The sequence below is a fragment of the Saccostrea cucullata genome, unplaced genomic scaffold (assembly GCF_032062105.1).
Source record: "Saccostrea cucullata isolate Sc308-1 unplaced genomic scaffold, CSIRO_AGI_Scuc_v1 ctg9491, whole genome shotgun sequence".
Lineage (NCBI taxonomy): Eukaryota > Metazoa > Mollusca > Bivalvia > Ostreida > Ostreidae > Saccostrea > Saccostrea cuccullata.
In genome coordinates, this window is record NW_026925135.1 from 13,917 (window position 1) to 25,211 (window position 11,295).

General features: G+C 35.8%; 1 pseudogene; it reads left to right on the forward strand.

The window, feature by feature from the left end:
- The first annotated feature begins 1,442 nt into the window (after positions 1-1,442).
- LOC134268133 (ras-related GTP-binding protein A-like) lies at positions 1,443-11,190 on the forward strand (annotated as a pseudogene).
- Positions 11,191-11,295: the final 105 nt, after the last annotated feature.

The following is an 11,295-nucleotide window of genomic DNA, read 5'->3' on the forward strand; positions in this document are numbered from 1 at the left end:
TAGCAATATTCATTTTATATTATACGAGCTTGATCTTGATCATGACAAGAAATCAAAATTGATTATTTGAAATAATTTTTTAGGGAATAGGAAAACTGCAAACGGGGTATTGTTGGAAATAATGATTTAGTAGGGAAGTTTAAATTGCAAAGGGATAAATAAATAAAATTTCTAAATCTTAATTTTGTTTGGTAATCATGACGATTTTTATTTCGTTATCATCGATGTCTTCACATTAGCTTACATGCACATATACCACCGGGATACATTCTCGAATCCACATGCTCTGCACTTCTTACTGATTTTGGCTGCTGATTTTGTTTATGTGTATTTTAACCACCTTTATTGTACGTTTTTGGTAGACATCTTCTGTTGTTTTTTTTATTGTAACTGGTGTGCAGAAAACCGCATACGAAAAATTAGAATTTGGACAGGATCCCTGCATCTCATATTCCTTGAAACAGCGATTCGTTATTGGAAACCTAAATACCCCCAACTTTAAAGCGAATACTATTAACTTCTGATTTAGAAATTGTATGACGCTTTCAGTGCTTTTAGACACATAATTTTATCAAACATCTGCACCAAATTTGTTTACCTAGAATGTACGATTCACAATGGAGCGGTACCGAAAAGTGAAAGTAGTCTGCTTGCATGTACGCTTCTGGTCTGCGTCACAAAAAAGCTTGTTCATGTTTATTTAAAAATTATTACATTGAACGAGTTGAATTTAATAATTTCATGATAAATGATAAAAGCAAGAATAATTCAGCATGACAGGGTAGGTTAAGCTAAGTATTGGACTTTGATAAGAAAAATACAGAATTTTCATCTGAAAGTGATTCGTTAACGGGTGCGATTCGTTATTGGCAACCTCACTGTAGGAAAAAATGCAAATTTAAGAAAAAGTATAACAAATAGCCTAATAAAGCTATACAGCTATTTCAAGCTTTACAGCTATAAATCAAGAGATTGTGCCATACATGTTGAGATTTGTTATGAATTTTAGTAGTTGATAAACTGTTCAACAGTTAAGACACAGCTGTACAGTGGCAACTATGTAATATGTGAAATTGTTCACAGAAATGTATATCGATATAGAAAAGGAGTCAGTGTTAAGAGAATATTTACCAAATTAAGTAGTCTACAGCTTTACATCTTGAGTTCAAAAAGTGTCAGTCTAAATTAATCTAAAACGAAACCGTGCAGGTGCACTGCGGAAGTAAACAATCAACATTATTTACCTCGTTCCTGTTATTTAAAAAAAAAATAAAATAAATAGATAAAAAATAATATTTCATTTGCTTGTTATTCAAACCAAAAATTCATAATTATTTTTGTCACATGTTGACAGAATGACATTATAGTCCCATAGTTTTACACCCCCTTTATTCAGCAGTAAATATCATGTGATCCGAAAGTTGAGTCAGAAAGTTGTTGACATTTCTAAAATATTTTTTTATGCTGGTACTTTATTAAAAATTCAACCATGTCGAAGGCTCCAACAAAAATGAAGAAGAAGGTAGGTTACTTAAAACTTTGTATCAAGTATAAAAGTTCATAGTCCTAGTCAAATGTGTTGAGGCAACAGTTCGAGTTATCTCTGCTTTACTTATTTACTGTGCCAAACTAATCTTCTACAGACAGACAGACAGACAGACAGGTGTAGACAGTCTTGTGGTGTTAAAGATGTCAAATTTTAAGTCAATGCAAATCTACATATATTTTTATTACATATAAGTTATAAATTTATCAGTTAATCTTCATTCTTGCATGCTCATTACAATATCATATGCATATGGCTAATTACTAAGGTGATCCCTTGTTTAGTTAAGCTCTTTGGTTGTGCAAACCAGAGAGCTACAGATCCAAGCATTAAGCTGCAGAACTGTAGCTCTCTGCTTGAGGAAATTTGGACAGATAAAGTAGAGAGGTACAGCTCGATCCAAGCATTCATTGTAAAAACACTGATTTTTTTGTTGCTCACTTTGCCAATGGGTATTATTTCTTGTATTTTATACTTTTCTCAGCTTTAGAAATGGCATCTAATAATTAAACATATATCTAACTCGATGATTTAACAAAAAACCGTTTGTGGTTATACTGATGTCAAAATGGAACTCTTGTAAACCAACACTACAAAACTATAAAACAGGACTCAGAAAGGCTGATGGTTTGCTATACAGCGACAAGGAATCTAAAGCTGAGATACTCAACAACCAATTCCACTCTGTCTATACCAATGAGAACACCAGCAGCATGCCAGACAAGGGTACTAGCCCCTACCCGGACATGCTTCGTATAAGAGTGTCACAAAATGGAGTCCACAATCTTCTGAAAAACATCAAAGTCAACAAAGCCACTGGCCCTGACGAGATACCAGCTAAGCTTCTACATGACCACGCTGATCAACTTGCACCAATATTAACATCCATTTTCCAATCTTCTGTAGACACAGGAAGGATTCCAGATGACTGGCGACGGGCAAGTATTGTTCCAATTTTCAAGAAAGGGGACAAACATTTAGCTTCGAACTATCGACCTGTATCTTTAACATCTATCCCTTGTAAACTGCTGGAACACATTATACACAGCCAAGTCATGGACCATCTAGATGAGAATTCCATCCTCTCAAACAGTCAACATGGATTCCGCTCTAAGCGTTCCTGTGAAACCCAGTTGGTGTCCACCATAAACAGTATAGCCCAGAACCTTGGAGAAAAAGGCCAAGTAGACATCATCCTGCTTGACTTTTCTAAAGCCTTCGATAAGGTCCCCCACCAGCGGCTAGCTCATAAGCTCAACTACTATGGGGTACGAGGCACCACTCTCCAATGGATTAGAGACTTCCTAACAGACAGGACACAGCAAGTACTCCTAGAGGGCCATACTTCCTCAACTGCACCAGTGGTGTCAGGAGTGCCACAAGGGACAGTCCTAGGACCCCTACTGTTCCTCCTCTACATTAATGACCTACCTGAAAGGACGCTGTCAGATACTCGCCTTTTTGCAGATGACTGTCTCCTTTGCAGACCCATCACAAATAAGGATGATGCAGTCACCTTGCAAAAGGATCTCAACTCTTTGACCAGATGGGAGGAGGACTGGCAGATGGCATTCCACCCAGAAAAATGTGTTGTTATTCAAGTTACCAGAAAGCGGAAGCCCATCACCGCTACTTATTCTATACATGGGCACCTCCTAGATGTGGTTGATTCCAGCAAATACCTTGGAGTCACCATTAGTAAAGACCTACGATGGGACAACCACATCAGTAACATCACATCAAAAGCCAACAAGACACTAGGCTTCATCAGGAGGAATATGAGGGGATGCCGGACATCTGCAAGATCCGCAGCATACCAGGGATTAGTACGACCGATTCTAGAATACGCCTGTGCAGCATGGGATCCCTGGAACTCCAAGCAAGTCCACCAGCTGGAGAAAGTGCAAAGACGAGCAGCACGATTTGCCACCAAAAACTACCATGATAACCACCCTGGGAGTGTTACCCAGATGCTACAAGATCTACACTGGGAACCATTACAAACAAGAAGAATGAAGATAAGACTCGTTTTGTTATACAAGATTGAGCATGCTTTGGTGGCCATCCCTGCAGATATGTACCTGACACCCAGTGACAGAAGGACCAGAGGCAGCTACACGTTCCGTCTACCACACACCCGGATCGATGCACATCGATATTCCTTTTTTCCGAGGACAATTCTAGGCTGGAACAACTTACCATCTGTAGTTGCCTTAGCACCAACGTTAGAGTCCTTCCGGACACAGCTGGACTCATACACAAGGAGTCAGCTGCCCACCAACACCAACTAAGTGTGCCATTTTTTAACTTTTTATTGTACATAGTGCCCTGATCGGGTTTTTAGCCTTGTCCGTCGCGTGTGACAGTCCGAGTTCAACGCTCTAGTAAGAGTAAACTCGTATGGGAAGAAGAAGAAGAAGGACTGTTTCGGACTGTTCAGAGGTAAGTAAAGTTTCAAAAATAAGAGTTAAATATATTTTTAATTATTAGATACCATTGTAAAAGAAAGAGAAAGCATTAACTACAAGAAATAATACTGGAAATGAGCGACAAAACATTGGCTGCATAATTCGAAGGTTTTTATAATGCTTGAATCTGTAGCTCTCTACTTTATCTGTCCCAATCTTCTCAGGCAGAGGGCTTATACAGTTCTGCAGCTATGTTAAAACTAAGTTAAAGCCAAATGTCTTTTGGTTTCACTTTTTCTAACACACTTTTCATATCTTGTATTAACATTGTTTGAGTGGGTATACATAAATACAAATGATACAAAAAACAGTTTAATACTGGAAGCATGCTACAAAAAAAAAAAACAGGACTGTAAGGCCATAATAAATAAATTGCTAGATTCTCATCCGAATTTTTTTTTAAATTGAGGCGGGCGGGTGGCTTTTATTTTATATTTTTTATTTTTTTCAATTTTGCAGATTTTTTATTGACCTGGTCACTCGGTGTAATTGTATCTAAAGTAGCCGAATAAAAGTCATCGTAAAGGTTCAATCATCTCTTACTTCACATCATCACCAATCTTTTTCAACTAATGACCCTTGTTCAAATATATACGCAAGTATCGCTGTGCAATCTTTCCAGCTGTCAAAATCATGTCGACTTTCGTGGGATTTAAAACGAAAGTAGAATGGTACATGAATAACGATCCCGATCAGAATTAAGACGAAGAAAAACAGAAATAAAAAAAATCGAGGCGGGGGTATAAAATTGGGGCGGGCGGGGATGAGAATCTAGGAATATTTTTATTATGGCCTAAATGAAAGAATTTTAACCATGCTTAGATTTGCAGCACTGTGGTTCGTCTGTCCAAATTTTCACCATCAGAGAAATTATGTAGTTCTGAACTAGTTCTCTTTCATAATACATACTGATGAATTTCCCCGCCTGTAAGTGTAATGACACATAATACTGTAAACCAACTTTTATTTGCGAGGACTTTATTTCGCGATTTCTCGGTGATAAACCAGTTCGCGACGATTAATTTTCGCGATAAAGCATATAAAGGTTTCTTTTTTATAGACACATAGACTTTAAGAACTGGTTCGCGGCGAGAAATATTCGCGATGACGAGGCTCTCGCGAACTTCGCGAAAATTTCTCGCACGCGAATAAAAGTTGGTTTACAGTATTCCAGTCATGTTGCCATCCCCCTCGATGTCTTGTTAAGGGAAGAATCTCAAACCCCGTTTTTCTTTTTTAATGTCCCAAGTTATATATCAGTTCTGAGTTCCAAGGGACAACCCTGATTCTAATCACTAAATATTCAATTTTGTAAATGACAGGTGCTACTAATGGGTAAAAGTGGATCAGGGAAAACCAGCATGAGGTCCATTATTTTTGCCAATTATATTGCGAGGGACACAAGAAGACTAGGAGCAACAAGTATGTGAGATCACTAATACTGTAGAAGTACTTTTTTCGGCGTGGTATTAATTTACGCTATGTACGCGGTCACAAATTTTCGCGGAAATTTGTCCCATCGAACTTAGTATTAATATCAGGCATATATAGAGAGTCTTAAGATATCCGCATAATTTTCTACCAGCATATTGAACAGAAATAGAGATTCCGTGGAATTATGACCCTGTGGAAAAAAGTACGTCTACAGTACTTGTAGCTTTGTGTAAACTTTTCAATTCATGTTAACACTAAGTCACTTTTGAGAAATCATATGTGCAAACTATTCATGCTATTTGATAAGTTTTGACATTAGTCTAATTGTCACATTTAAGTTATATAATATAGCAAACATGATCATATCTTATATAAAATGAATAGATTTATATGCACTGAATTTGAAAGTAATAATTTGAAGTAGGTAACAAAAATTGTCATCATATTTATTAAGCATATACCGTGTACTTATTTCAACTATTTTTTTTTCAGTTGATGTGGAACATTCACATGTACGTTTCCTGGGAAACCTTGTCCTCAATCTTTGGGACTGTGGAGGGTAAGCTTTTAGTTATAAAATTGAAATTTGCATACTCTTTAATTCACAGTAAGGACTCACAATATGGTTTAACCAAATAAATATTAAATTAAAGTCCAAGTGCTATATCCTGCATACAATTACAAACTCTCTAATTTAACTGTGTTTTCAGACAGGAAGCATTCATGGAGAACTTTTTGCGAGTCATCAGAGACAACATTTTCCGTAACGTGGAGGTCATGATCTACGTGTTTGACGTGGAAGTCGGGACAATAGAAGGACATGCATTACTATCAGTCCTGTCTGGAGGCCATTCTACAGAACTCACCCGACGCCAAGGTCTTCTTTCTCGTCCACAAAATGGACCTTGTGCAGGACGATCAGAGAGATATGGTACAAATCTTTCTTGATATTTGGCTCACTTGAGCAGATTGTTCAAGTGAACTTGGAAAATTTTGAAATTTTCAAAGACACATGATATATTATTATTATAATATATATTTCAAATTTTTCGTAAAATCTTACTGTATTATTTCTACAAAAAATATAACATGATAGAATTACATGTAGTATTATTAGAAATGGTGAGGTCTGTTTATAATTTTAAGATCAAGAGTCTGTTTACACACATTTCCTGAAGGTAAATACTTGTGTTACTGCAGACATTTTACATTAGTTTATTGATTTCAGATATTCAGAGAAAGAGAAGAGGATCTAAAGAGATTATCAAAGCCATTAGATTGTACTTGTTTTGCTACATCTATCTGGGATGAAACTCTGTATAAGGTATTGTTAGACTGCATACATGCCAACTTTTGAAAATTTTCTTGGGGGAGATTGGGCGTAACGACATTTTTCGAAGTCCCTAATTCGCGGCATTTTGTCGTGAATAATAACTATTTCTAGGGTTTTATTCTTTAAATGTCAATCTACTACCTTGTATCATATATTATCACTACTTCAAAAAGTGTTTCCTTCTCTACCAACTTCAACAAAAGCACAAATACAATATCATTTGAAATTTAAAAAAAAACAATTTTATTCAAAATCATTTAATATGTTAATATTAACTTAAGGTAAACATACCCCCTGCCTAAAAGAATGTGATGCATAAACAGATTATTACATGAATAAGGATGTTAAACTTTACAAATAATCTGAGTCAAGTTAAGTTTATGCTGCAGTTACAATGTCCCAGGTTTCTGTTCATTGTCTGTTGGTAAATTACAAAGGTAATTAAGGCTATTGTCACAGACACATTTTTTTTTAAATCAGAGGGAATATTAAGAATTGATTTTCAACATTTTCGTTCAAAGTCTGCAAAGGCATGGTCTTTTCCTTTCTTTTTCTGAATCACTCCTAATGGTTTGTACTTGCAGTTGCAGGCAAATCTTTTCATGTTGGATTTTGGCAGTGTCTATTCCATGAAGTAGATAATTTAATGAGAAATGCCATATTTCCAAACTTTGGAAACCTTTTATAAAAGGTTTATATGTATATTGTCGAATTTTGCTGTGAAGTGTGAACTCTCACAAGTTTGTCAGTTTGTATTCTGTCGTGTGTATTTCTAAAATTTCCACATCTGGCGTAATTGTCTAGGTTAAAATACACTGTTAATGAGGTTCAGGAGCAATTAAATCCACTGTAATGACTGGTAGCACAGTTGACACCTTGTTGATTACCTGTTATCAGCGGCAATAAACAGATATCCTACCGATAGACATTGTAACAGCCATGTTTTCTGCACACGGAAATACTGTGTATTCAAACCGATTATAAAAAATCCGGATTTTCGAAAAATCGGTGGAAACGGGTGAAAAAAATAAATTGGTAGACTAGCGGTAGACACTGGTTCAAATCGGTAGACTCCCGAAAAAATCGGGAAAGTTGGCATGTATGAGACTGTAGAATGTCTAATACTGAAGGAAATTGTAACATGTGTAAAAGGCTTTAAGCAGTAACTATATAAATAGTTTTCAAAGGACTATATGTTCATTAAAAGTTTCAAGTAGTGAATTATTTAGTGAAATGATATATAATAGAGTTAGACAGACAGATGGACAGCTAGACAGACATGCTGGGCAAGTATCACTATTACAGACAGCATAATTAAAACACCTTTTCAAATATTTTTCAAAGAATTGACATGATAAAGATTTTGAATAGACAACAACTGATCTATTTCCCCTTTCAGGCCTGGTCTAACAGTGTTTATCAGCTGATCTTTTGTCCCCTTTCAGGCCTGGTCTAACATTGTTTATCAGCTGATTCCTAATGTTCAGCAGCTGGAGGCCAACCTGACCAATTTTGCCAACATAATCGAGGCAGATGAAGTCCTCCTGTTTGAAAGGGCAACATTCCTGGTAGGGAGCTACTTTATGTTTTCATATGTGTGCATACATGTATGTGTGTCCTGTATAAGTAGTGCTGTAAATATTACATTTCCTTAACACCCTATCCCTTAGGTCTTCCCATCTGTGTACATTAAAGCAATATGAGTTGCATTTTTGAAAATTTTATTTTGCTGTTAAAATGTGTTATTATGATAAATCTGTATGTAACTTAAAACTTTATGATCTTTTATACTATACATTAGTTGATGTAACCAATGTTCTTCAAACAAAACATTTACGTGTACAGTGTATGCATATAGCAAACTGTAGGATAATGAGTAAACCACAATGTAAATAGTCATAGAGTAGGAATGAAAATACATGTAAATGTTTATGCATTATTACACTATATTACAAACAGCAAAGTCATAGTAAAAATGTAATGTCTAACTTTTGCCATGTATTGATGCATTCCTCTCTCAGTCATGCACTAAATGCCTGCACTAAATGTCAAAACAAGGATTTGTTAAAACCGATTTTTGGCAAAATGCCACAGCGAGTTTAAACTGTGTATACATACATTTACAGCATACAGTCCTTTTTTAAGTCACCTGAGTAAATTGCTATCTGTTTTTGTCAGATGTCGTCTGTGTCGTGTGTTAACATTTGAACATTTTCAGCATCTTCTCTGCAACCACTCAACCAATTTCAACCAATTGGGCATAAAGCATTTAAGTGTGAAGGGGAACACAAATTGTGAATTTCATGGTTCCTGCCCCCTGGGGCATGAGGGGTGGGTCCAAAACTGCTAAAATTAATGCTATCTTTAAAAAGCCTCTTTTTTACTCCTGAACATCAAGCAGTTAAACTGTTGGCATGATTGTAATCAGCATTGAGTCCTCTACCAATACTGTGAAAGTCATGGCCCCAGTGTCAGGGGTTCTAGTATTATGACAGGGCTAAAAAGATTGTGAATTTCATGGCCCCAGGGTCAGGATGTCTGGTGTTAGGGCGGGGCTCTATCGATTATATAGTGAAAATGCATAAATTCTTTAAAATCTTCTCCTTTGCTCCTTGATATTAAACCAATGAACTATGTACATAGTTATTATGATGAGGAAGGATCACTTTTGTGAATTTTAGGGCCCCTGGGTCGGGGATATTGGTGTTAGGGCGGGGCTCTAATGATTATAGTGAATTAGCATGAGTGTTTTGAAAATCTTTTCCTTTGCTCCTGGGTATTTTGCCAATGATCGAAATACATACACCTGTATATATATGTATGATGAAGAAAGGTGCCTCTTCCAAAATAATATATTCATGACCAGGGGTAAAGAGGGGCTACATAATCTGAAAATAAATTTAATGCTTTAAAGTCAGCTCCTCGATGTTAATCAAACATTTATGATGAAATAAAATTTATTATAAAATTTTAAAGAATTTGAAATATGAAGCCCCAGGGTCAGTGGTTCCTGTGGGGTAGGGTGCACAACTGGTTATAAAGTGGAAATCCAATTTCTCTTTGTTAATCTAATTTACCTCTGGGTATTAAGTAACCAAAGTAAGCATGCTAAGTGTATAAATGTAGTTATGAAAAGCAATGGTGCTTCTTTCAAGATTGTCAATTTCATGGCCTCTGGTTTAAAACACGAACCAAATTCAGTTGTTGGAAAGTTGTTACATGATACTCAAGTGACCTATAAGGCCCATGGGCCTCTTGTTTTTTTCTCCTCAATGTTTATAAATTTTTAGTTTGCTAGTATGGTACATTGTGTTAAATTTTATAGTCTTCTGAATGTTTAATTTTGCAGGTAATTTCTCACTGCGAGAGAAAACACCACCCTGATCTCCACAGGTTTGAGAAGATCAGTAACATCATTAAACAGTTTAAACTAAGCTGTAGCAAACTAGCAGCCACATTTCAGGGAATGGAAGTCAGCAATAAGAATTTCTCAGCGTACATCGACGTCTTTACATCCAACACCTATGTAATGGTAGTCATGTCAGATCCCACTATACGTGAGTGTTACCTTGATTCTTACTTTGAAGTTTGCAAACCAAACAATGTTATAAATAAAACAAACAATAAAAAAAAATATTCTTGTGTTTTATATATCACTTGTTATTGAAAATTTTCTGGAAGAGTTATTTCCCTTTGTAGCTCTCTTTAAATTAAAGTTTTCAATAAAATATTATTCATGAATACATATTTTATTTTCAGCTTCAGCAGCAACACTTATCAACATTAAAAATGCCAGGAAACATTTTGAGAAATTAGAAAGGGTTGATGCTGGACATTCCTCAATAGCCTCAAGGTAGGGAAGAGGAAGAGGAATTCCTAATGTAAAAACTGGTCATACACTCAGACTGACCCAGTGCCAATGAACCGCTACCAAAGTGTTAAAATGATTAAGACTTCTGATAAACTAACTAGGCATGTAGGGTGCATACATGCTGTCTATATCAGGATAAACATATTCTACTAACAGGGTGATCTTTATACAAATGAGATATAAACATAAAGGTATACTGCTAGAAAGGCCGAGAGGAAAGCTGCTGTTATTGTGAATGAATGTGTTGTTGTCTGTCTCTGTTTTTTTTCTTTCTTGCTGGTATTTTTGAGTTACGGAAAACTGCACCTGTAGGTGTATAATTCATTTGTTTTTTTACATGTACTTAAATAGACTGACTTGCATTTTCTGTATTTCATGTACACATGTAATATATGACATTACCATGGATTGGTTACAACTCAGTGTTATTGTAAATTGTTGTTTTGATGTAAAGAAGAACATTTAAGACATATTGTGTATTGGAATCATGTTTTTAAACCAGTGTCTGTTAAGCTGCATTAAAATTATTTAAATGTGATTATCATGTTGTCATTGCTCTCCATATTAGTATTCCCATGGTCACTACAACTAGAATGACTGTAAGTTTATAATTGCTAGCTTGTTGCATTGTTCATTAGTTTTT